At 45.0% G+C, this 27,997-nt stretch overlaps 1 protein-coding gene and 1 long non-coding RNA gene across 3 annotated transcripts in view; both read right to left on the minus strand.

Annotated features, from left to right (window-relative positions):
* Positions 1 to 27,997, minus strand: part of HTRA1 (HtrA serine peptidase 1) — a 56,724-nt gene that overhangs the window by 26,470 nt on the left and 2,257 nt on the right. The window lies entirely within an intron of this gene.
* LOC309642875 lies at positions 11,730 to 27,027 on the minus strand. 2 transcript variants are annotated; one of them, XR_014253421.1, is made up of 3 exons: positions 26,915 to 27,027; positions 15,914 to 17,777; positions 11,730 to 15,438 (listed from the first exon to the last, which is right to left on the minus strand). It is a non-coding gene; the product is annotated as an uncharacterized lncRNA (long non-coding RNA). The 2 variants fall into 2 exon arrangements; XR_014253422.1 differs by having other exon boundaries at positions 11,730 to 17,777.

The raw sequence follows: 27,997 nt of genomic DNA on the forward strand, positions 1-27,997 counted from the left end.
CCCCTCTCTGTCACGGCTACTGGGCTCTGAGCTGCTTTATTTCAGGGCTGGAATCTGCTCTCTTTTTGCGTAGCTTGATTTTTGTAAGGTGCAGAAAAAGATCTGCAACTACTAAGCAAGATTAACTAATTCAACAAATTTATGGTAGCATCATTTTTATTATTTTTGCTTTCAGAACCCTTTCATATGGTACCATCAGAAAAGCCTTCCTGGGGCTTCTCTGGTGGTGCAGTGGTTAAGAATCCATCTGCCAGTGCAGGCGACATGGGTTCGAGCCCTGGTCCGGGAAGATCCCACATGCCGCGGAGCAACTAAACCCGTGCGCCACAACTACTGAGCCTGTGCTCTAGAGCCTGCGAGCCACAACTACTGAGCCTGCGTGCCACAACTACTGAAGCCCGTGCGCCTACAGCCCGTGCTCCGCAAGAAGAGAAGCCACCACAATGAGAAGCCTGCGCACTACAACGAAGAGTAGCCCCGCTCGCCGCAACTAGAGAAAGCCTGTGCACAGCAACAAAGACCCACCGCAGCCAAAAATAAATAAATAAAATAAATAAACTTAAGAAAAGCCTTCCTGGGACTTCCCCTGTGGCGCAGTGGTTAAGAATCCACCTGCCAATGCAGGGTACATGGGTTCGATCACTGGTCCAGGAAGATCCCACATGCCGCGGAGCAACTAAGCCTGTGCGCCACAACTACTGAAGCCCGTGCGCCACAACTACTGAGCCTGTGTGCCCAGAGCCTGCGCTCCACAACAAGAGGAGCCACCACAATGAGAAGCCTGCACACCACAGCAAAGAGTAGCCCCTGCTCGCCACAACTAGAGAAAGCCAGCATGCGGCAACAAAGACCCAACACAGCCAAAAATAAGTAAATAAATTTATTAAAAAAAAAAAAAAGAAAAGCCTTCTTTATGGTACCCTTCCTGTGGAAGAGGAAAATCAGATATTGTTCCCATATTATATTTAGAGACACTGAGGCTCAGAGACTATAAATGACTTCTCTAGAGACACTAAATTTTCTTCACAGAGTGTATAAATAACAGAAAAATCTGAGCAAACCTACAACTTTTCCACACAACACATCTGCTGCCCTTCCAGGATTCCAGGTAGTGGTTATTTAACTGGTGTGCCTCCCTGCATTCTCCAACAGGAGATATAAATAAGGGGATCGGAACATTCCTTCCCAACACAGAACCTGGTGAACATCACCCAGAGACAACTGTAAACAAATGCATCTGGGCTCCCTCGGACTAGCTCCCTGGGAAAGGCCAAAAGGAGGCTTAACTCCAACAAGGCCAGCAACCCCCAGGGAAGTGTGGAGATTCTGAGACCCTCAAAAGAAAGACAATTACTAGAGTCTTGCCACTAAAAATCATTCACTCGCTTCCTCTTTCTACTTCCCACATAAGCCTGGGAGAATCTGCTCACAACAGGAATGAAAGTGAGCATGGGTTTTTCCAGCTAAAACAAGAAGCAGTTGCTTCCTCACACACACTAGAGAAAGTGGCTCCAGGGTCTGTCCACCTGGGACAGCCATGTGAGAGAGCAGGAAGGACGCTGGCCTGGACACTAGAAGGCCCAGGTTCCATCCGCAGTCTGCTGGGTGGTCTCCATTTCCCCGTCTGTAAAATGGGGCCAACTACCTCTAGAATGAGCTGTGAAGTCTGTTCCAGCTCCAACATTCTATGATCTAATCCCTGTCTCTCCCCCTCACTCCAACATGCTACAGCAAGATAAGGAGATTGTGGAATCTGAGATTGGGCACAGGACTCCCCTAGTTCTGCAGATGAATAAACAGAAAGGAGGAACAGTGGGAGCACAGACCATACTGAAGAGCCCGAGTGACAAGCCTTAATTGTGCAGCTTAGATGAAAAAGCAACGGGTGACCTCTATTATCGTTGGTGGGTCTGTGTCAATGGGAGAAATAAATAGAGCAGAAACAACTGAACTGAAGGAACTACCAACTAATAGTCCAAAGATGGGCAAAACGTCAAACCAAAGAAGTGTTTGTCTTCTCCAAATGCAATTTCAGAATGAGGAATAAAAGTGTTGCTAAGAGAGCTTGGCTCAATGCTAGGGTCCTGCTCCATTTAAAAGGTTGTCCATCAAGCTAAAGGAAGCTGCTGCTGCCTCATGGTCTTTAGAAACCCTGGCTGGCCCCATCTGCTGTGATTTCAACTGCGGGTCAACTATCTTCCTTCCAGAGGGGTCAACTCGGGTAGAGAATTCCAGAGATGGACCTAGGCTGGCTCTGCCACAACCCACTCTCCGAGTGATGCAGACAGACGGAGGGCTGCGGCATCCAGGCCACTCAGCATGGGGAGGACAGGTAAGAGCACAGGCTCTGGTCTCAGAAGGATCAGAGTGTGACACTTGGCACGGGACTTACTGGCTATGTGACCTTAGTATGTCACCTTACTCCTCCAAGTCTTCTCCCCTTGTCCATAAAATGTGATGATAACAACATCTACCTCCATGTGTTTCTGATGCTGATTTTATGAGCTACCGTATATGATGAAGTGCTTGGCCAAGTTATGGCATAGTTTAAAAATAAAAAAACAAGAGAACTGGTGGAAGTGCCGCTCAGTAGGCAGCTCTGGACAGGTGTGAGCACCACTTACCTCAGTGGCGCAGCAGAGGAGTAAAGGGAGTGGTGAAAGTGTCCAGAGAACCACTCTCCGCACCTTGGCAAATTTGTGTATGTCTTAGAGGCTCCTCCTAACAGGGCCATCGTGGCCACCAGTGCAGAGGCAGAGATCGAGGGGAAGGTGTGCGGTAAGCCAGTTTTTCTGGCTTTGACATGCACCTCTGTTCCCCAGCTTACAAGAGCAGCCTGCAGCCACTGGGAGACAGGGACTGTGTCAGCAGAATAGTCTAGCCTGAACTGAAGCCCAGCTGCACTCTCAAATTCCCATGGAGTAACCAACCTCACCAGAAGAAGACGAATATAACTCCCTCTATGAAGTGAGGGCCTTGTTTAATTATGCCAGAACTGATGTGGCGGAAGGTAATGAGGATGGGGAGTCTCAAGCGGGGTCGAGACATGGCCCTTCTAGCTACTCCATTATCATACAGAAAGCCGGAATTGGCTGGCATTCAGTAACAGCCTGCCATTTACAGAAAGATGGCAATTCAGAATTCAGAAACATGAAAGTAAGGTATTTTCTACATTCCTGATTAATGAAAAAAAGAGAAAAGACAAAAATGGCTAACATAGGGAATCAAAGAGGGAGCATCAACACAGATCCTACAGACACTAAAAGCATGATAAGGAAGTATCATGAACAAATGTGTGCACATAAATTCTACAGCTTAGATAAAATGGACAGATTTCTTTTAAGACATAATTTATCAACGCTCACTGAAGAAGATATTGATAATCCAAATAATCCTATATCTATTAAAGAAGTTGTATTTGTAGTTAAAAACCTTCCCAGAAAGAAAATGTCAGGCCCATACAGCTTCACTGGCGAATTCTACCAAACATTTAAGAAAGAAGCAATACTAATACTTCACAAACTTTCTTCAAAAAAGAAGGTAAACACTGCGCAACTTATTTTATGAACTCAGCATTACCCTAATATAAAAGCCAGACAAAAATATTATAAGAAAATTGTAGACTGCACTTCCCTGGTGGTCCAGTGGTTAAGACTCCGTGCTTCCAACGCAGGGAACACAGGTTCAGTCCCTGGTCGGGGAACTAAGATCCCACATGCCATGTGGCCAAAAGAAATGTCTTTTCTAATTTAAAAAAAAAGAGGATTTGGTTCAAGATGGCGGAGTAGAAGGACGTACTCTCACTCCCTCTTGCGAGAGCACCGGAATCACAACTAACTGCTGAACAATCATCGATAGGAAGACACTGGAACTCACCAAAAAAGATACCCCACATCCAAAGACAAAGGAGAAGCCACAATGAGACGGTAGGAAGGGGCACAATCACAATAAAATCAAATCCAGAAACTGCTGGGTGGGTGACTCACAAACTGGAGAACACTTATACCACAGAAGTCCACCCACTGGAGTGAAGGTTCTGAGCCCCATGTCAGGCTTCCCAACCTGGGGGTCTGGCAACGGGAGGAGGAATTCCCAGAGAATCAGACTTTGAAGGCTAGCGGGAGTTGATTGCAGGACTTCGACAGGACTGGGGGAAACAGAGACTCCATTCTTCGAGGGCACACACAAAGTAGTGTGTGCATTGGGACCCAGGGGAAGGAGCAGTGACCCCATAGAAGACTGAACCAGACCTACCTGCTAGTGTTGGAGGGTCTCCTGCAGAGGCGGGGGGTGCCTATGGCTCACCGTGAGGACAAGGACACTGGCAGCGGAAGTTCTGGGAAGTACTCCTTGGCGTGAGCCCTCCCAGAGTACGCCATTAGCCCCACCAAAGACCAGGTAGGCTCCAGTGCTGGGTCGCCTCAGGCCAAACAACCAACAGGGAGGGAACCCAGCCCCACCCATCAGCAGACAAGCAGATTAAAGTTTTACTGAGCCCTGCCCACCAGAGCAACAGCCAGCTCTACCCACCACCAGTCCCTCCCATCAGGAAACTTGCACAAACCTCTTAGATAGCCTCATCCACCAGAGGGCAGACAGCAGAAGCAAGAAGAACTACAACCCTGCAGCCTGTGGAACAAAAACCACATTCACAGAAAGAGAGACAAGATGAAAAGGCAGCAGGCTACATACCAGATGAAGGAAAAAGATAAAACCCCAGAAAAACAACTAAATGAAACGGAGATAGGCAACCTTCCAGAAAAAGAATTCAGAATAATGATAGTGAAGATGATCCAGGACCTCGGAAAAAGAATGGAGGCAAAGATCGAGAAGATGCAAGAAATGTTTAACAGAGATCTAGACTATTTAAAGAACAAACAAACAGAGATGAACAATACAATAACTGAAATGAAAAATACACTAGAAGGAATCAATAGCAGAATAACCGAGGCAGAAGAATGGATAAGTGACCTGGAAGACAGAATGGTGGAATTCACTGCCGCAGAACAGAATAAAGAAAAAAGAATGAAAAGAAATGAAGACAGCCTAAGAGACCTCTAGGACAACATTAAACAACAACATTCGCATTATAGGGGTCCCAGAAGGAGAAGAGAGAGAGAAAGGACCCAAGAAAATATTTGAAGAGATTATAGTCGAAAACTTCCCTAACATGGGAAAGGAAATAGCCACCCAAGTCCAGGAAGCACAGAGGGTCCCATACAGGATAAACGCAAGGAGAAACATGCCGAGACACACAGTAATCAAATTGGCAAAACTTAAAGACAAAGAAAAATTATTGAAAGCGGCAAGGGAAAAATAACAACTAACATACAAGGGAACTCCCATAAGGTTAACAGCTGATTTCTCAGCAGAAACTCTACAAGCCAGAAGGGAGTGGCATGACATGTTCAAAGTGATGAAAGGGAAGAACCTACAACCAAGATTACTCTACCTGGCAAGGATCTCATTCAGATTCGATGGAGAAATCAAAAGCTTTACAGACAAGCAAAAGCTAAGAGAATTCAGCACCACCAAACCAGCTCTACAACAAATACTAAAGGAACTTCTCTAAGTGGGAAACACAAGAGAAGAAAAGGACCTACAAAAACAAACCCAAAACAATTAAGAAAATGGTCATAGGAACATACATATCGATAATTACCTTAAAAGTGAACGGATTAAATGCTCCAACCAAAAGACACAGGCTCGCTGAATGGATACAGAAACAAGACCCATATATATGCTGTCTACAAGAGACCCACTTCAGACCTAGGGTCACATACAGACTGAAAGTGAGGGGATGGAAAAAGATATTCCATGCAAATGGAAATCAAAAGAAAGCTGGAGTAGCAATACTCATATCAGATAAAATAGACTTTAAAATAAAGAATGTTACAAGAGACAAGGAAGGACACTACATAATGATCAAGGGATCAATCCAAGAAGAAGATATGACAATTATAAATGTATATGCACCCAACATAGGAGCACCTCAATACATAAGGCAACTGCTAACAGCTATACAAGAGGAAATCAACAGTTAACACAATAATAGTGGGGGACGTTAACACCTCACTTACACCAATGGACAGATCATCCAAACAGAAAATTAATAAGGAACCACAAGCTTTAAATGACACAACAGACCAGATAGATTTAATTGATATTTATAGGACATTCCATCCAGAAACAGCAGATTACACTTTCTTCTTAAGTGTGCACAGAACATACTCCAGGATAGATCACATCTTCGGTCACAAATCAAGCCTCAGTAAATTTAAGAAAATTGAAATCATATCAAGCATCTTTTCTGACCGCAACACTATGAGATTAGAAATCAATTACAGGGAAAAAATGTAAAAAACACAAACACATGGAGGCTAAACAATACGTTACTAAATTACCAAGACATCACTGAAGAAATCAAAGAGGAAATCAGAAAATACCTAGAGACAAATGACAATGAAAACACGATGATCCAAAACCTATGGGATGCAGCAAAAGCAGTTCTAAGACGGAACTTTATAGCAATACAATCCTACCTCAAGAAACAACAAACATCTCAAACAATCTAACCTTACACCTAAAGGAGCTAGAGAAAGAAGAACAAACAAAACCCAAAGTTAGTAGAAGGAAAGAAATCATAAAGATCAGAGCAGAAATAAATGAAATAGAAACAAAGAAAACAATAGCAAAGATCAATAAAACTAAAAACTGCTTCTTTGAGAAGATAAACAAAACTGATAAACCATTAGCCAGACTCATCAAGAAAAAGAGGGAGAGTACTCAAATCAATAAAATTAGAAATGAAAAGAGAAAAGTTACAACACACACCTCAGAAATACAAAGCATCCTAAGAGACTACTACAAGCAACTCTATGCCAATAAAATGGACAACCTAGAAGAAATGGACAAATTCTTAGAAAAGTATAACCTCCAAGACTGAACCAGGAAGAAATAGAAAATATGAACAGACTAATCACAAGTAATGAAATTGAAACTTCACCTGTGAAGCCAGCACCAGATGGCTTCACAGGTGAATTCTATCAAACATTTAGAGAAGAGCTAACAACCATCCTTCTCAAACTCTTCCAAAAAATTGCAGAAGAAGAAACACTCCCAAACTCATTCTATGAGGTCACCATCACCCTGATACCAAAACCAGGCAGATATACTACGAAAAAAGAAAATTACAGACCAATATCACTGATGAATATAGATGCAAAAATCCTCAACAAAATACTAGCAAACAGAATCCAACAACACATTAAAAGGATCATACACCACGATCAAGTGGGATTTATCCCAGGGATGCAAGGATTCTTCAATATACGTAAATCAATCAATGTGATACACCATATTAACAAATTGAAGAAGAAAGACCATATGACCATCTCAATGGATGCAGCAAAAGCTTTTGACAGAATTCAACACCAATTTATGATAAAAACTCTCCAGAAAGTGGGCATAGAGGGAACCTACCTCAACATAATAAAGGCCATATACGACAAACCCACAGCAAACATCATTCTCAATGGTGAAAAGCTGAAAGCATTTCCTCTAAGATCAGGAAAAAGACAAGGATGGCCACTCTCGCCACTATTATTCAACATAGTTTTGGAAGTCCTAGCCACAGCAATCAGAGAAGAAAAAGAAGTAAAAGGAATACAAATTGGAAAAGAAGAAGTAAAAGTGTCACTGTTTCCAGGTGACATGATACTATACATAGAGAATCCTAAAGATGCCAGCAGAAAACTACTAGAGTTAATCAAAGAATTTGGGAAAGTTGCAGGATACATAATTAATGCACAGAAATCTCTTGCATCCCTATACACTAATGATGAAAAATCTGAAAGAGAAATTAAGGAAACACTCCCATTTACCATTGCAACAAAAAGAATAAAATATCTAGGAATAAACCTACCTAGGGAGACAAAAGACCTGTATGCAGAAAACTATAAGACACTGATGAAAGAAATTAAAGATGATACAAACAGATGGAGAGATATACCATGTTCTTGATTTGGAAGAATCAATATTGTGAAAATGACTATACTACCCAAAGCAATCTACAGATACAATGCAATCCCTATCAAACTACCAATGGCATTTTTCACAGAACTAGAACAAAAAATCACACAATTTGTATGGAGACACAAAAGACCCTGAATAGCCAAAGCAGTCTTGAAGGAAAAAAACGGAGCTGGAGGAATCAGACTTCCTGACTTCAGACTATACTACAAAGCTACAGTAATCAAGACAATATGGTACTGGCACAAAAACAGAAATATAGATCAATGGAACAGGATAGAAAGCCCAGAGATAAACACACGCACCTACGGTCAACTAATCTATGAGAAAGGAGGCAAGGATATACTATGGAGAAAAGACAGTCTCTTCAATAAGTGGTGCTGGGAAAACTGGACAGCTACATGTAAAAGAATGAAATTAGAACACTCCCTAGCACCATACACAAAAATAAACTCAAAATGCATTAGAGACCTAAATGTAAGACCAGACACGATAAAACTCTTAGAGGAAAACATAGGAAGAACACTCTTTGACATAAATCACAGCAAGATATTTTTTGATCCACCTCCTGGAGTAATGGAAATAAAAACAAAAATAAACAAATGGGACCTAACGAAACTTAAAAGCTTTTGCACAGCAAAGGAAACTACAAACAGGACGAAAAGACAACCCTCAGAATGGGAGAAAGTATTTGCAAATGAATCAATCAACAAAGGATTAATCTCCAAAATATATAAACAGCTCATGCAGCTCAATATTAAAAAAAGAAACAACCCAATCCAAAAATGGGCAGAAGACCTAAATACACATTTCTCCAAAGAAGACATACAGATGGCCAAGAGGCACATGAAAAGCTGCTCAACATCACTAATTATTAGACAAATACAAATCAAAACTACAATGAGGTATCACCTCACTCCTGTTAGAATGGGCATCATCAGAAAATCTACAAACAACAAATGCTGGAGAGGCTGTGGAGAAAAGGGAACCCTCTTGCACTGTTGGTGGGAATGTAAATTAATACAGCCACTATGGAGAACAGTATGGAGGTTCCTTAAAAAACTAAAAATAGAATTACCATATGACCCAGCAAACCCACTACTGGGCATATACCCAGAGAAAACCATAATTCAAAAAGACACATGCACCCCAATGTTCGTTGCAGCACTATTTGCAATAGCCAGGTCATGGAAGCAACCTAAATGCCCATAGACAGACGAATGGATAAAGAAGATGTGGTACATATATACAATGAAATATTACTCAGCCATAAAAAGGAACGAAATTGGGTCATTTGTAGAGACGTGGATGGATCTAGAGATGTCATACAGAGTGAAGTAAGTCAGAAAGAGAAAAACAAATATCATATATTAATGCATATATGTGGAAGCTAGAAAAATGGTACAGATGAACTGGTTTGCAGGACAGAAATAGAGACACAGATGTAGAGAACAAACGTATGGACGCCAAGGGGGGAAAGCGGCAGGGGGAAGGGGGTGGTGGTGGGATGAATTGGGAGATTGGGATTGACATGTATACACTGATGTGTATAAAACTGATGACTAATAAGAACCTGCAGTATAAAAAAATAAATTAAATAAAATTCAAATAAATAAATAAATAAATAAAAGAAAATTATAGACTAATATCCAGCATGAACACAGACTAAATGTTCTTAAATTTTTTAACAAATAGAATTCAGCAATATAAGAAAAAGGATACTATATCATGACCAGGTGGGGTTTATCCCAGGAAAGGATAAATAAGGTTGGTGTAACATCTGAAAACTAAACAGCATAATTCACCAAATTAACGTACTAAAAAAGAAAACCCAAGCGATCATCTCAATAGACGCAAAAAAGAGCTGACAAAATTGAACATCCATTCATGATAAAAAAAATGCTCAGCAAACTAGAAATAGAAGAGAATTTCCTCAGTTTGATAAAAGGAATCATCAAAAAACCTAAAACTAACATTATACTTAACAGTGAAAGATTACATGCTTTCCCTCTAAAAATGAGAACAAGGCAAGGACATCTATTCTTACCACTTCTATTCAATATTTTATTGAAGTCCTAGGCAGAATAATTAATTAGAAAAAGAAATTTAAAGGCATAGAGATTGGAAAGGAGAACATAAAGCTGTCTTTATTTGCAGATGACATAAGGGTCCACATAGAAAAAGAATCTATAAATATATTACCTAGAATAAGTGAGTTTATCAACATCACATGATAACAGGTCAATATGCACAATCAATTGTATTTCTATGTGTTAGCAGTAGACAATTGGAAACTGAAATTTTAAAAAATATCAATTATAACACACCATCAAAAATATTAAATACTTAGGAAAATGTTGAATAAAATATGTGCAAGACCTGTTGACTGGAAGCTACAAAACTGCTGAAATAAATTAAAGAAAACCTAAATAAATGGAGAGAGACATCATACTTGTGGGTCAGAAGACTCCTTATTGTTAAGCTATCAATTTTCCCAAAATTGATCTACAGATTCAACATACTCCCAGTGAAAACTCCAGCAGGAGTTTTTGTAGAAATTGATAAGCTATTTCTAAAATTTATGTGGAAAGCAAAGAACCCAGGATATCAAATAATTCTCAAAAAGAGAAAACTGAATGACGTACTACGTGATTTTAAACAGAAAAATTCTGAATAACTAGGATTAGTAGAACAACATTTTACAAAGACAGATCTTTCCACTTCCCTAATAAATATTTATCATTAATAATTTTAAACACAACAAGTGACCCATTAAGAGTAGCCATTTCCTATAATTTTATGAGTTTTAAAATTGCCAGATTCCCATCCAAAGATAATAATGATTCATCTTTCCCCTTTATAAACTACTAGTCATGCACAAAACTCCACAAATGCTGCTTCCTTGGAACCATCATCTCTGGAGTTTTACAGATGATACTTCTTAACTACTTTCAACAACTTACTTACATGAGGAAAGAGAGACACACACAGTGTTGAAAAGTTTCAGTGATTATTATCAGAATCAGAATTAACAGACACTTCCATTATTAAGTGTTTACTGAAAAAAAGCCAGGCAGTAAGTTAAGTACTTGACATACATTATCACACTGAAGAAAATTTGTTGCAGTGAAAATGAAAATCACGAGGGGACTACGAATCAAAGGACAGACTTTTATCTGTGTTTCTCTCAAAAGATTTAGCACACAATCGCACATGTGCTTTAAATACATCAAAATGTGTGTTTCATTCATCTTTAAGGCAAAAATGTCAGGTAAAGATGAGAGGTGAAGCAAGAAGAAGTCTTGCCGGTCCTAATGCATTTGTTCTCACTCTGCCCTGAACCACCCCTGAGTGCCATAGCAAACTCACAGGATATTTCACATCTTCTGGGGAAACACAGCGATACTTGATATCTGTTAGACACCTTGAGAACGAGCTCTAGGCAATTCACGGTTTCAAAATCAGATTGCACTACATTCTTTTGATGATTCCATATTTTGTGAATTTGGATTTCTGGTGGTCGCTGTGATTAAAAGAAAGTACTGTACAAAAATCAATGTTGAACTGGAAATGGGGTGGCGGTGTCCAATCTGATTCCAAGATTTGAGAGGCTGTGTGGCTCCCAACAGGTGTGCAAAGATCGTTTGTATTAATTTTGTAAGTAATTGTGGTTATTGAATAATGAGATTAAAATATCATTTTTCTTTTCTTTCTTTTTTTTTTTTTTTTGTCAAATGACTAATAGGTTACAAGGACACAAAAACTTATTAAGGTGTTGGGACCTAATTATAGTACTTGATAAATGGAACTGTCAGATCCTTCTTTTGGCCTAGGGGGTGCCATGAAAAATTACTGAGACATCAACGGTGCCCACAAACCACGAAGCTTTGGGAACCTTGGCCAGGTCTCCTGGGGTCTCTCCAGTGGATAATCCTGAAACCCAGCACAGCTACAATAATCCAAAGCATAAGTGGATTTAGAGTGACGGTAAACAAGGCTTTGCCCTAGAGCCCGCCCGCATTTGCCCTGCGAGGGCTCTAGCAAAGCATTCAGCTGTCAAACGCTTTTGGAAAATCTGTAGAAGTGAAATATTTAAACTGCAGTTGGTTGAAACCATTGTCTCCTTCCCTCTGTCACACATTTCCTGTCCTGTCGGAGTGCTGTGGGCATTTGGGGATGTGGCTAAGAGGAAAGTAAAACTAGAGGGACCATTTTGCTTTGCGTTTAATTTATGTGCTTAGAAGTCACTTCTGGTTCTAGTTATCTATCCTGGGACAGAAACGGTTTCCAGGGGCACTGCTACTGCCACCCTGCCAGCGCCCCTACCGCAGGCCACAGGTTGTATGGAGTGTGGTGATCTGGCCTGGAAGTATGTGGGTAGTGGAGAAATATGCCAGAGGGAAGACTAGACTGATAATAATAGTAGTAATAATAATAATGACAATAATAAGAAGAAATAATTCTATTCTCTTCAGAGGAAACATTACAGAATATGTCACACGAAAAGGCGATCAAAGAATCTACAGCCAAAAAGTACAGGGGGGCGGCGGGGAGGAGTATTTTAAAGGTGAAAGTGGATCTGGTAGTTACTAACAACATCATGACATTTTTCTGGGTTTTGTGGAGTTTGTAGAATTTGTCCACTTTAAAAAATTTTAATTTGTGGCGGTTTGTTTTCTCAATCTAAATAAGGAATCATTTCCATGCCTACTGCTGTATTCATAATTGTGAATTCTTTTTCTTAAGAGGGTGCCCCTAATTGTCCACGTTTCAGATCCCATAAAACTGGACCAGCCAGGGGTAGGTGGGAGTACCAAATCTTGCCCAGGGACCGGGCCTGGGTCCCACCCTCGTGGCTCCCTGACCCCCTAGAGCACGTGGCTGGCTCACAGTGTTAAGAGGGGGATGCCCGAGCCAGGCCAGCAGGACACCTGAGCTACACCTACAGGGCACACTGCCTCTGCCGGCCAGGACTCTCAGTGACCGAAAAGTCACCATGGCCAGCGTGCCATGGATACACTTTTATTTTTAATTGTTTTTATATTGGAGTATAGTTGATTTACAGTGTTGTGTTAGTTTCAGGTGTACAGCAAAGTGATTCAGTTATACATATCTATACGTATCTATCTACATCTAAATCTATATATATCTGTTCTTTTTCAGATTCTTTTCCCTTATAGGTTATTACCGAATATTGAGTGTAGTTCCCTGGGCTATACAGTAGGTCCTTGTTGTTTACCTATTTTATACATAGTAGTGTGTATACGTTACTCCCAAACTCCTCATGTATCCCTCCCCCCAACCTTTCCCCTTTGGTAACCATAAGTTTGTTTCCACTGTAGAAGGACCAAGGCAGCCCTCCAGGGTGGCCCCTGCTCCACATCTGGCTACAGTTGTCCTAGAATTGGATCTGGACGCTCTGTCCCTCAGCCCCATCCCTTGGTCCCTTGTCCCTTCTCCATGCAGAGCTGCCCACCCTCTCCCACCCCGGCTTAGCAGCTCAGGTTCACAAACCCAGCGTGTCTGGGAGAGACAGGAAGGGCAAGCTGAACTCCAACCTCAGAACATTCCTAGCGGGGTCAACAAGGCTGGGTAAGGTCGCAAGGCTCCTTGTTAATGCCAGAGTGACTCCAGAGCAGACCTGGCCTCCAGTCCTGACTCTCTGCCCCTCACAGCTGTGTTGCTTCAGGCAGCGGCTCTCCCTGTCCAAGCCTCAGTCTCCCCTCCTGCAACATGGAGATAATACCACGACTTCTGGGAGTTGGGAGTCCTGAATGAGAAAAGCACAAAAAGCACTAAACCCCATGCTCGTCTCGAGGCCACGAGCTGGGTTATCACCTCCCAGTTCTCAGCCCTGCGCTCAGCCTCCCCGGTACATCTCAACACCTCCAAAAGGCTCCTCCCACACTTCTGAAACTTCTAAGAATCCCACTTCTACATTCTAATTCGGGCAGGCCTGGCCCATTTTCGGTGTCTCCCCTGAGTAATTGCCACTTGGGGTGCATGAACTTAACCAAAGGACCCCCAAGGACATCCCCATCTCCTGTCTCATCTACAACTCCCTCCATCACGTGGCTTTGAGTCCCCAGCTCTATCTCCCAAGATTCCTTAATGCACACTCTCCACTCCTGCAAACCTGCAGGGAGGATCTTACCTCCAGTCTACAGAGATAGGGAAACAAACAGAGGATCAGAGAAGTCAAGCCCGATGCTCAACGCTTCAAAGCTGGCGAGCGGCAGAGGCGGGAGCCATCTGTCTGGCTCCCCAGCTGGACTCTTTGCTCTGCCTCTGTGGCCTCCCTTCCAGGTCCCAGCCCTTTCACCCAGCCTCCAGTCCCCCGAAGCTCCTGCAGTTGTGGGGACACACTTCCCACTTCCAGGCCTGAGAACTCAGAGCCAGGATTCAGGATTAACAACGCAACCTTTCCTTCCAGCAAGAACAATCGCGCTCTCCAAATTCTCAACAAAGCTGGTAAGCAGGGCTAATTGGGAAAACAAAACACAGTATATTCGAGGGAAAAGAAAGAAATCCTCCTTTATTCAACGGGAACAGCATGTTCTCAAAATTCAAATCAGTTGCAGGAGCAGATTGATCAAATCACTGGCATTTTAAGGCACTGTCCCACATTTAGGACCAGCTAGATAATTTGCAGAGCCCAGTGCAAAAGGAAAACGTGGAGGCCCCTTGTTCCAAAATTATTAAGAATTCCAAGCTGGTCACAGCAGAGCATTAAGCCAGGGGTGGGCTCCTCCTGAGGGGGTGGCACACCCGTGAAGCCGGCCCTGCCTGCTTTCCAAACTCATCTGATTTAAAACCCAAAGTGCACATGAAGTACTGAGAAGCGTCACACTTGCTCAGGACCTGATGGAGATGCTGCCTTAATCTGGCTGAGCCCAGGAGCCCACAGGCAGTCAGTCTATAGGAGCCGAGGAAACGTCCCCTATGCTAGGGGGCAGGCATCCCCCTCCTGTGATCTAAGATGCCCGGTACAGCTCACACTCCGTGAGGCAACCCGTGCGACCCCAGCAAGCCCCTCGTGCCGAAGGTTCCTCCTCTTTAAAATACGGAGGCTCAATCGGGTGGCTTCCAAGGTCCCTCTCGGCTCCACAGAGAAAGGGAAGAACTCACTTGTGATTTTTCACCTAATTTCTTCAACTTTAAATGCCAGCAAAGACAGTCATACTCTAAAGACTACTAATCGTAGCACAGCCCGATCCTGACAGTAGACAAGATGCAGGGAAAAGGACAAAATGGGAAGAAAGAAGCTCAGCCAAAGTGATGGCTGGATTCGTCCAGGGTCTACTTGCCAAAGGACTGTGGCAGGCTGGTCAGGGCAGCCTCCCTCCTGCACGGCCCCAGGCCCCCTGACACTTCCAGTCCAGCCCTCTCTGCCTTCCGTGTGTGGACCTGGGCATAAGTGACAAAAGAAATAACGTTCTTTTCAAGGCAAGGGCACATATGCATTGTACAGAGGTTGGAAATGAAAGCCAATGGAAAACATATTCGCATTTTCATTTGAAGGACCAGAATAAGTAATGACCCCTGAGGTGCCAGCTTGGACCCACAACTGCTCTGAACTCAAAGTCCTGCCCAAAAGCCTTGGGAAATTTCTCTTTTCACAGCCAGCCAGTCTCCCACAGGCTCAGAAACTGTAAATAAAGGAGCAAACACAGCAGGCTTCCAGTGGGGTGTCATGAAAACTTAAAATAGCCTTTGGGAACGGCTCAGTTGAGTAAGGGGTCTGGGATGCACTCCTCGCCTGTCATCAGCCACCCTCCCACAGCCAAAGCACCCCGAGCAGGAGCTCCCCATGTGAGGTCCCGTCTCTGGAACCCCATCCTCCAAGGACCAGCCTAGATTCAGGCCTAGAAACCAGAGATACCTCAGAATGCATTGCCATGGGGGTATATGCTGGAGGCTGTCCTCTTCTTCATCTTTAGAGGGTCCCAGGGTCACATCTGAATATTTCTCTGTCCCTAGTATGGCGAGATTAAAAGTAACTACAAAGAGCCTACTTGCCTGGTAAATAAATCCAGGCCCAAATCCAGAGGGGACCCCCCAGGAGGAAATGATTACACGCCAGGCACATCATCCACACGGGCCCAGGGGTCTGTTCTCACCAGTCCCATTCCATTCACTGTTGGCACCTTTACCTAGAGGCCAAGAGGAGCCTGGTGAGGCTGGGGTGTAGCCTGGTGAGGCTGGGGTGTGGGAGTAGGGGGATGGGAGCGTTGGGCACCACACTGCCCTGAGCCAAAGGTCCCCCTCCTTCTGATGGGGATAAAACAGAACAGAGAGAATGAGAGGGCTGCAGGCCAAGGCCAGCGGGTGAGGAGGCCAGCTACTGGCACCGTGGAAAGAGAGAAGCTGGAAGACTGAGCTTTACCCTGAACGGCGGGCCCTGCCACGACTTTTATTTATTTATTTATTTTTCTAAATTTGACACTTTTTTTTTTTAACATCTTTATTGGAGTATAATTGCTTTACAATGGTGTGTTAGTTTCTGCTTTATAACAAAGTGAATCAGTTATACATATACATATGTTCCCATATCTCTTCCTTCTTGCATCTCCCTCCCTCCCACCCTCCATATCCCACCCCTCTAGGTGGTCACAAACCACCGAGCTGATCTCCCTGTGCTATGCAGCTGCTTCCCACTAGCTATCTATTTTACGTTTGGTAGTGTATATATGTCCATGCCACTCTCTCATTTTGTCCCAGCTTACCCTTCCCCCTCCCCATATCCTCAAGTCCATTCTCTCGTAGGTCTGTGTCTTTATTCTTGTCTTACCCCAGGTTCTTCATGACCTTTTTTTCTTTTTTTTTTCTTAGATTCCATATATATGTGTTAGCATACAGTATTTGTTTTTCTCTTTCTGACTTACTTCACTCTGTATGACAGACTCTAGGTCCATCCACCTCACTACAAATAACTCAATTTCGTTTCTTTTTATGGCTGAGTAATATTCCATTGTATATATGTGCCACATCTTCTTTATCCATTCATCTGTTGATGGACACTTAGGTTGCTTCCATGTCCTGGCTATTGTAAATAGAGCTGCAATGAACATTTTGGTACATGACTCTTTGGATTATGGTTTTCTCAGGGTATATGCCCAGTGAGAGGGTGTGGAGAAAAGGGAACCCTCTTGCCCTGTTGGTGGGAATGTAAATTGATACAGCCACTATGGAGAACAGTATGGAGGTTCCTTAAAAAACTAAAAATAGAACTACCATAGGACCCAGCAATTCCACTACTGCCACGACTTTTGATGGCAGGATTGGAAGGTGGCCTCCACAACTCTGGCCAAGCGCAGGCACCCCAGGCCGAGTAAGACACCTGTGCCAGGTGTGTAAGGCACACGGAGACAGGGCCAGGAAGAGGGCGGTTAAGTAACCCGACACCGCACAGCTGGGAGAGGGGCTGGTCCACATCCAGGGAAGGCACGGGGATGCCTTTTCACTAAGAAAGGCTCTCTTTGTGAGGTTGCGTGATGAATTCGAGAATTACCTTGAGGGGCACAGGAGGAGAAGGCCAGACCAGCTGAGGGGGAGACAGGGCAGCAGGCAGGCTGCAGTTAAAGGAGCCGGGACAGCAGAGAAACACAGAACGCTTCCTCTTCTGCTGAATTTTGACTGCTTTCTCCCTGAGGGTCAGGAGAGAAACCAATTTAAACAGGTCCCTAATGGCTAAGGATGCATGAAGTGCAAAGGGGATGGGGCCTCCTTTTTGCAAGAGCGGTTGCCTGGGGGAGAAAAAAAAAAAAAAAAAGCATAACTCAGTGACCGCAGCAGAGATGCCCTGCGAGACTCATTTTCTCCATGCTTTCAGTTTGAGTGACTGCACTCTGTCTGTCCCACTCCATTAAATTCCAAGGAAACTTGTCAGCCACGGCTCCAACCCAGAGTCTGGCCCAACGCTGGTCTGGAGCGTGGAGACAGCAGAAACAGAAGCGAGACCTTGCACATTCCAGGAAACCAGACCCCCATTCTAATCGGTGCTGCGGCTGCAGATTCCAGGGCAGAGGGGCCCGTGCAGCTCGGTTTCTCTGAACCCTGCAGGGAAAACCCTCAGGAGAGAGAGGCATCACTTGGCCGTGGCCAAGGCAGCCGACTGAGGTCTAAAATCCAGCTGAAAGTCCTGTACATCATCAGGGCCACCATCTGCAAATCTAAGTGAGACAGATCGAAGCAGAAAAGACACAGCTTTGGAATCAAGCTTCCCATGGCCAAAGGCCCTCAGCCCTATTTTTGCCAAAAGAAACTGAATTCGCAGGTAGCAACTGTTATTTTTTTTAAAGATGCATAATTAGATGATGGACCACTACACTCTCTGTCTGTTGCAGAGAAATAAAGAAGTAAAATTCGGGAGAGTTACGTGTGACCCATTTCTCTGCTCCTAATGAATAAAGGAGGAAGAGGGGGAGGAGCCCGGGAGCCTGGCCTCAATTTCCAGCCCACACTGGCACTTCCAAGGCCTGGCAGCCCCTGGCTTTCCGGTGCAGTCTCTCAGACGGCTCAGAGTGGGAAAAGCTCGCCTGACGCCAGGCCTCAGACTGCAAACCCGTCCCCCATGTCCATGGGCCCCGAGCGAGTGACTGTTTGCAGGGGCTGGGACCAGGCTGCCGCCGATGATGCTGGAAAAGGCTCAGGCAGGTGAAGTGAAGGAGGGGAAAGACAACCCCAACAAGTCTAAGACAGCCTCCCTGGAGGAGGAACAGCTTTCAGGGGGCACCCGGCCAGCTGGCTGTCACTCATAAGCACGGCCCAGTTCTCTGCAGCTTCAGCTTTACTGGTAAAAGATGCCTTTTCCAGAACAATGCGTCTATGTTAAAAGGTGCCTGTCATTGATAACCGCTTTTCAGTCTCACTGGCAAAAAAAAAAAAAAAAAGTCCTCGCTTGCATACTCATGGTGAATGCTTGGGTTTGCTGGGTATTGTTGCCTTTAATAGTTTTTTTCTGACCTGTTGGGTGTTAGAAAAAAAAAAGTTTCCAATCAGTTCCACCACACGATTTCTTTTTTCAGAAGTCCCCTGAACACCCCAATGATGTGTCTATTATTATCTTTGGGGAAACAGCTGACTGCTCGGCTCACAAAAACACTATTAACTTTCCTCCTGATAAGCATCTGGCTCCAGTCTTGACCTTCCCAGATTTCTCAGCTGGCCTCCCTTCCTTCTCCATCTCCTCCTGGTTGTTGTGTCTGAAGTGGCCAAGGCAGCGCAGGCTCCCGAAGCCTCCAGCCGCAAGCAGCGGGCTGGGAGGTGACGGGCCCATTTATTAAGGGTCTGGGACACACTCCTGAGCTGTCAGCAGCCACCCTCCTGTAGCCCCTGGTCGGGGAGGGTGGGCCTGGGGCTTGGGAAAGTAGAAGGGGCAATGTGATGGTGAACCAAGACCCTCCGTCCGGGAAGGGGACAGTTCTTCCTGAGAGGTACCCGCCATCCGGGAAGGGGACAGTTCTTCCTGAGAGGTACCCGCCGTCCGGGAACTGAGACAAAAGTCAGAAGGAATCTTTGGCTCAAGTGAGAAGTGAATAGTGGGTCTTAAGACCCAAGACAAGCCACTTCCCCTCTCTGGGCCTCAGTTACCTCATTAGTAAGACGAGGGGCAGACTAGACCATTTCCGACATCCTTTCCAGCTCCAAAAAAACATTATATGATCTAATAAATCTGAAAAGGGCATTTCCTGACCTTTTCCTTTCAGTATGTAATTCCCATCCTTATAGAATATTCTTATTTTCCAGGCTGGCTTCCTGCATCCTGTGCTCCGGTTTCTTCGGAGCCACCTCAGCCGTCTAGTCACTTTCAAGGTGACTTCTGGGGCTGGGATTAGGATTTCCGCAACAGGAAGAGGAGATAAAATAAAAGTCTGTCCTTAGTACGTTCACACAACAGAATATTATTCGGTCATAAAACGGAATGAAGCACGGACACACGCAACGTGGATGAACCTTGAAAACATTACGGTCAGTGAAAGAAGCCAGTTACAAAGGACCACCAATGTATGATTCCATTTATATGAAATGTCCAATGTCCAGAATAGGGAAATCCATAGAGACAGAAAGCAGATTAGTGGTTGCCTAGGGCAGAAAGGAAGTATGGGGTGATTGCTAAGCGGTACCGGGTTGCTTTTTGGAGTGATGAAAGTATTCTAGAATTACACAGTGATGATAGTTGCACTACTCTGTAAGTATATAAAAACTCTGATCTATCCGCTTTAAAAGGGTGAATTTTATGGTATGTGAATAATATCTCAATAGAACAGCATTAAAAAAAAAAAGGAAAAAAGTCACTGTTTCTTTTTACTTCTTTAATGTGGCTACTGGAGAACTGTATTTTATATATGTCCCTCCAGTTGTATTTTGGTCTATGTGTAACCAAACAATCGAATAAACATATTGCTCACTTTTCCAAACAAGCACAAACAGTCTGGCCTCCTCCTGCATCCTGGACAGAGGGGGCATCCGGGAGGCTGAGTGCAGAGAGCCGTGGGCTGGGCGTCCAGAAACTCAGAGTCTCTGTCACAACCTGGCTTGTGACCTCGGGCTTTCACGTCCCCTCATTGGTCCTGGCCCCTCAATGAAAACCCAAGTGTTGGACCAGATGACCTGACGACCTGACCCTTTTAGGTCAGACAGTCTGTAATTACAACTCCATCCGCAGGTAAAATCAAACTTTAAAAGTTCTCATTCTACCCCAAACATTGCTTATCTCCTAAAAGCAGTCAATCTGGGAATAAGAGTCACTTCAAGACAGACCAGGTAATTTACTGACTGAGCAGAGTGACCGGATTGCTACCATCCTATTCCATTTATCCTGAAGGATTTCTTTCGGGAGAATTTCTTCTTGGCTTCTTCTGCCCCAGCTGTCAGTGACTTAGGAGGTGGGTAATTCTAGAGCTGACGGCAACGGATATGGGTACAACCCCCTGGAAAATAATTTGGCAACATACACCAAGGGCCATAAAAAAAACTTAACCTTCCATCCAGTCATTGCACTTCTTCGTATCTATCCCAAAAGAATAACCCTAGATTCAGAAATAACCGTGAACACAAAAATGTTTGTTTTGGGGCAAACGTGGCCCAAATGGACACAAAGAAGGGCTAGTTAACTGAATGGTGGTAATGCTCGGGACAGAAGTGATGAAGCTGCTGGAATAATGGTGGAAGCCTGAATCTTTTTTCTTCTTTTATTTTTGATGTGATTAAAGTATATTTATAACTTTCAAAAACTGGCATAGTGCAGTATGCCATCAAATGTATAAATGCATTTCCCATGATGTCTAAACAGTATGGTGAAAAGAGATTAAAAAGAGTCTTTATGCTGAGAGAGGAAAATCTTGGAATATTCATCCCAAAGAAAATCAGACCACAGCTTAAAAGACATTGAAGCATCCCAGCCCTGATTTATCTGGTGTGTCCACCACTATATTTATACTAATTTTTTTCTTTTTAGCAAGAGCACTGTAATTATGGTTCAAGGGCATTAATAGGTGCTTAGAACTCTTGAGAGGAGCAGTCAGTCATTATATGGATAGCTTTTTGGTCATCTTCCAACCCAAGGAGATTATTTTTGGCAGGAGTGGGGGAGGAGTTTTCTTTAGCATCATTTTGTAATGGGAGACTAAGTGAAAGCACCCACTGTTTCTGCCTCATGGGAATCGTGTGCATGGACCCCAGCCTCTCCCAAATAACCCCCTGCTTTAGCAGGAAAGTACAGCTGAGGAGGGAAGGGCTCAAGGGCTCTGCCTTGGGCCTCAGGAGAGAGCCCACACTGGCCCACCATCCTCCTGCCCCGATGAGCTAAGCATGTTGTGAGAGTCGTGTTCCCTTTGTGTGCCTCTCTCTGAAGTGAAGGCTTGGGTTATGGGACCTGCGAGAACCTTCCACACTCAGATATTATGGGCTGGGATTCTGTCCACAGCCAACTGGTGTCTTTGGCCAGTCAACAGCGTCTCTGCGAGGACGGAGGTGTCCTTGTCCACAAAATCCCAGAAAACATGAAAATGGAGGGTTGATGTGGTTAGAGATGGGTTGTGGAAGGTGAGGGCACAGCTGTATTTTTCAGGGATCAGTGCGCATGGGGCCTTTCTAGATGGTCTCAAACTCTTGCCCTTCCTCCTATACCTTCTGTGCTATTATCAGACTTCTCCTCCTGGGTTTTTTCCAACGAGGGCTGAACCACATTGGGCTACATTTTCCAGAGCCAAAAAGGTCAAATTGGTGGAGAAATGTCAAACTAGGACCTAAGAAATCCCAACTCAGGCCATTTCTTGACCGGTAAATGTTCAATAGAAACTTAGCCTGAAAACTCAGCATGCAGACCACAGGCTCCCTGGTAAAGAGCACACGCTCTCTGTGGTGGAGACACAGAGATGGTTGTGTGGTCAGAACCCAGGTTTCCAAAAACTAGGAGGCCATAAAGGAGACAGCAGTTCAGGGCTCCAGAATAGACTCCAGAGACATCAGCACCCATCTTCCAGGAACTGACAGACCAAGCAGGCAGAAAATCAGTAGGATATAGTTGACCTTATCAATCCACTAGACCTAACTGATGTTTATGAAACACTCCACCCAACAACAGCAGAAGATTCTGCTGTTCACATGGAACATTCACCAAGAGAGACCGCATCCTTGACCAGAAAACACATCCTAACAAATTTAAAAGAAGACAAAAAAAAAAAAAAAAAAGAAGAGAAATCATACAAAGCATGTTCTTAGACCACAGTGAAACTGAACTAGAAATCAATAACAGAAGGCGAGCTGGAAAACGCCCAAGTATTTGGAGATTAAATAACACGCTTCTAAGTAACACCTGAGTCAAAGACATCTCAAGAATAATCTGGGAGTGAGGCAGACTTGGGTTCAAATCCTGGCTCTACCTCCCTCTACTGGGTAGCCTTGGACAATTATCAGTCACTCCTTGGAGCCTCATCTCTTCTCAGCTGGAGAACGGAATGACGCCCCTCCCTCCCTGGGTGGCGGTGAGGGAAGCACAAGTTTGGCCCATAACACAAAGAGCACAGTACCCAGCTCCCAGAAAGCACCCAGTGGTGGCAGCTCTTCTGGTCATTGTTCTGCCCACTGATGTTTCCTACCACCTGGCTGTCCTGGAGAACACTGCCCCTGTCCCCCCCCCCCCCCCGCCCCCCCAGGCTAGCTCACTCTCTGCCAGAGAAAAGCACACGTGACTGCTGAACGTTGAGCCTTCCCTCCTCTGTATCCAGTTGGCAGCCATCGGCCTGGACAACCCCAACTGGCAGAACCCTCTGTGTCCATCCATCCCCACCGAGCAGGGATGCCACTTGGAATACTGGCACCAAAGAGAGAGCTCTCCTAGTCCTGGGGTGTGAGATGACTCAGCTGTTGGATGATCTAGTAAAGTCTCGCCCGAGACTATGTGAACGGGAAGTCGACCACAAATCTCACCAAACTCTCAGAAAAAAATAATAATAATAATAAAATAAAATAAAACAGTTTAGCAGGCAGACAGGCCTACCGTCTTCTCCTTGAGATTTGATTGCACAACTAATGAAAAAGATGTTTCCTGAGGTTTGAAAATATTGCACAAGTCTCTGACTCATTAAGACAGGGCTTATTCAAATTTGAAAATTATCAAAAAATTCCAGCCACAACAATACGCCCTCTGAAACCACCATGTGCCCGAGGAAGCATGATTATCTCCTGGTGAGGGACCAGCTGCTGTCACATGACGCTGTGGAGGACTGCTTTTACAGAACACACTGACTTGACAATTTGTCCTAGGAATCGAAAATAATAGGGTATCCGTGGGCTCCCAAACTTTTATTTTTTTTAACCTTAAGATGTGACAAATCTTTCCTTGTGAGGAATTCCCAAAGCATGGAAAACAAACTAAGCATCATTCAAGAAGGTCTTGGGGCTGCTATACACTGCTCTCTCCTGCGCGTCACATACTCTAAGGAGGGTTAATGAGATGACATTTGTAAAATCCCAGGCATTCCAGGCATGCAGCTCTTCATTCAAGAGAAGTCACACACTTCTCAGATGGTACAGACAACGACTGGGGGTTTCCGAGGGTGACGACAGGCAACGTGGTGTCTGAGTCTCTCTGCCCAGAGAAGCTTTTCTAACATATTTGTTGGCAAACCCCAAGTCAGCCTCCAGGACACAGGTCCCGCATCACCGTCCTTCTCTGTGACGCCTTCTTTAACCCACTCACGCACCTTATCCCCAGGGAGACATCATTACAGCGCTTCCTCTACTGAGCGGACTCCTTGACGATGATGATGATGGTGATAATGATTATGATGATGATGATAATTATTATTATAGCTAACACTGATCCAGTTCTAGTAATGCACTGGGCACAGTTCTAAGCACTAAGTTCATATAATGAGGTGTTTCCATCTTTCAACAATCCTATGACATAGGTATGTATGCACCATTATTTTTATAATGATTTTACTGATGAGGAAACTGAAACTTAGAGAGTTTAAGTCACATACGAGAAGTCATCCCTTTAGAAAGTGGTGATCTGACTCCTTAAGCCGGGTGTGATATGACCTACTACGAACTTCTTGAGATCATGGGCTACCCAGCCTTTCTCACCTCTGATTCCTTCTATCTGGACCTTCTAAGTATGTAGAAGGTGCTCAATAAATGCTCTGAATTAACTTAGAACTCATGTCACAAATTCCAAAAGCTGAACTCTGCCCTTCCAGCAGCAACAGACATGCCTCTTCAATGGGAGCCATTTGGGATGGCTACACTTCTCATTTTCTCTGCTGACATTAATTTTCTCTCTTTTTGTTAACGGCAGAGAAGATGGGGAAGGAAGGAGAAAGGGCTCAGGAGGGAACTCACTCCAGAGGATACATGCAGCCCAGCCTCGGAGCCCCTGGGAAACAGCAAGGGCCACTAGGTTCAATGGAGCTCACCTCCTGGGGCTGGGCATGTCACCACAGTGGTCATCTGGGGACTTACATCAGCTAGCACAAAGCTGCAGTACGAGGCAACCGGACTCAAGTGGGCCACAGGCATTCAACTCGAACCCTGGCTTTAACCATCAAAAACTTGAGAAAAAGAAATAACTCTTAAAGAAGCCAGCCCAGGCTTTAAAACAAGGATGAGGTTACCACACAATTCTTCAGAGACTAGTTTTCTTCCAAGAATCACACACCATTCCAGCTGGAAGAGCCCTCAGAGATCACCTGGTCCAATCCCCTCACTGTTGAGGCTCTGAGGGTTCGGGGGCCAATCACCTGGTCAGGTAACAGCCTAGGCAGGGTCAGAGGCAGTCTCGGCCTGTCAGTCCCTCCACCCCAGCTGGCCTTCCAAGGAACCCTCACCCACTGTCAAGCTTGATTTCTTCTTCAAATTAAGCCTCACCACAGCTATTTATTCACTTGAAATATAAGCTCATGGAAAAGTCTGATTTCTCAATCCAAGGCACGGAACAGCGTCCAGGATCACACAACTCCAAATGGACTCAGAATCCAGCCCTGCAGTCCCGAGGCTGTCGGACGTCAGACCACAGTTAGCTCATGGTCCCCGCCATAATCACTTACTGAATGCAGTTATTTTAAGTGCTAATGCAATCTATTTACAGCTCCTCTGGATGGAATGAAGTTACTCAGACACTTGGCTTCTATACACTTGGCTTACTAATTTTACGAAACCTTAATATTTTAACTCTTTAGCAAAACCAACTGAGAACAAAAGAAGATAACCAACCAGAGTGAGCAAAGCCTTATAAACTATTCAAAAGACATCTAAGCCAGTGATGGTTCTTCACCAGGAATGCATGGCCGGCCTCCACCTTCAGAAGCCCTCCCTCGTCAGGCCTGGGGTGAGACCAGGACAAGGAGTTCCTGGGCTTGGAGACCTCTGGGCTCGGGGCTGCTGGGTTTTTTGAGGGGGGGGCGGGTAGCTTTCCTGGAGAGTGTATTAGGAGGAGAAAAGGACTAGGCTTCTGATGCTTGAGGAGCCTTTTTCAGGCCTCTTTTCTGGCTTCCTGTCCTTTTTTTGGCAGAAATCTGCTACACATCCTGGCTAGTTTTTTGCAGTGTCTGGGAATCCGGAGGAGCCTTTCTCTGCCCAAGAGCAGTTTGGGGCCTGGGGCTCTGGTTTGGACGCATCTCTGCTACAGCCGCTTCTGCTTTTTTGCTTTTTTTTCAGCAAGGGCTGCCTTGATGGCAACTGGGGGCAACCATGTCCTAAGACTCCTGTGCCTGCGGAGTGAGAACTGTGACGTGTCCTTTGTTTCTGTTTCATCTCAAGGCCATGGCCATCTGGAGCTCTGTTTATTCCAGCTATTAGCTTCGGCTTAGCTGGGGTTGGCTTATAATCTCGGTTTCTCTGTCAACAGCACACAGTGCTTATGAATGGGCTGTGGACCAGATGCACGGGTTCAAGTCCTGGGCAAGGTACTGCTCTGTGACTCTGTCTCCCAGCTGTAACCCAGGGAGGATTACAGCACGCCCCTTATAGGGTTGCTAGGAGGATCAAATGGGTTAACACAGGCCTGGCACAGGATAAGCACGAAGTATATGTTAGCCCTTATTATCAGACTATTAGTAGTTGCAATTCCTTTCTTTTTCCGAAATCCCCTGACCAGTACAGAGTTTTTGCTTTAAGCTAATCCAAACTGCCCCTGGTGGAAGACGACGGCTCTTCTGATCTCTGGTATAACTGGACACTTTCCCATCCAAACCCTGACAGCAGCATTGATTTCTGAAATAGATGATTTGCCTTCATTTCCAGAACCATGATTAGAGACCCTCTCTGAAGTCTTTGTGAAACAGCTTACAAATGAAAGTGCTTTCTTTCGAACGGGGGCACGTTCCGCCATCCCAGGATCCACTGTGGCTCCCGAATGCTGCTCGGCAGCCTGTCCTACCTCCCTTGCCCTCGCTCTCCACTCCAAACAAACCCTCCTCGTGATCTCGTGAATCGGGGAGCCGATCCTTCCCCACGTCCTCGCACGGCTCGCTCCAACTCCAGGCCTCCAGCGCCTCCTCCAAAAGGCCTCGCATGGGCACTCCAGCTAAAAGAGTGCTCCTGCCAAGCCTCACAGCTGCAGCAGGCGGCCAATGCACAGCAGTTAACAATGACGTCAGGTGACCTGCTTGTGGGCGGGGCTTCGACTGAATGAAGTCTTGGCTCCCAGGCTCCTGTCCTCAGAGGTACCTCCAGGAAGTCAAGGGCGGAATGCTAGAGTGGGGGGAGAAGGGCGGCAAAAGTGAAACCTTCTGTTGAGGAAAGACTGGGTGGCCGTGTATCTCCAGCACCTCTGGTTTCTTCCTTCGTTCACTTATTCATTCAACATCCCCCCACGCATCTGCCAGGTGCCTCCTATGTGCCAGGCAGACACACACACACACACACACACACAGTGCCGGATGCACCGTAGAGCTCAGTAAATATTTGCAGAAAGAAAGAAGGACAGAGAAGAACAGTTCTGCACCCTCTGTCTCTCTCTCCTTTCTGGGCCACCACGCTCATCCTTCCGTGGCTGTCCCCTCGCTGGTTCTCCTGGGAGCCCGCTGTGGGCCTGACAGCCAGTGGGAGAGGACCTGTTTCCCTCCACACACACAGCGACTATTAATGACCTGAAACTTACTCAGTGACTCCACCTCGCTGGCAATAAATTCGGTGCTTGAATACCGCCAGTTACTCAGGACCCCGCGCAGCGAGACTACAGTGACAGCTGGCTTGTTTTTGACAAAAACACACAATGTGCTTTTTGTATAGTCATCACCTCACACCCAAACTACTGCACTAGCCCGAACTCCGTGCCCTGGTGTGTTCTGCATTCTACTGCTAGCTTCGTCCTACCCAGGTTTTTTTGGTTATTCTTTGCTTTTTTTGTTTTGAGCTGCCCTGGCTCAAGAACATCTGAGAACACTTTGGCCCTGGGGCTCTGCACCACCAGTTGGGTCACCCCTGATGCCCCCCACCCCAAGCATCCCCAGTCACACCA

This window comes from Balaenoptera physalus (genome assembly GCF_965194825.1).
Source record: "Balaenoptera physalus genome assembly, chromosome: 14".
Classification (NCBI taxonomy): domain Eukaryota; kingdom Metazoa; phylum Chordata; class Mammalia; order Artiodactyla; family Balaenopteridae; genus Balaenoptera; species Balaenoptera physalus.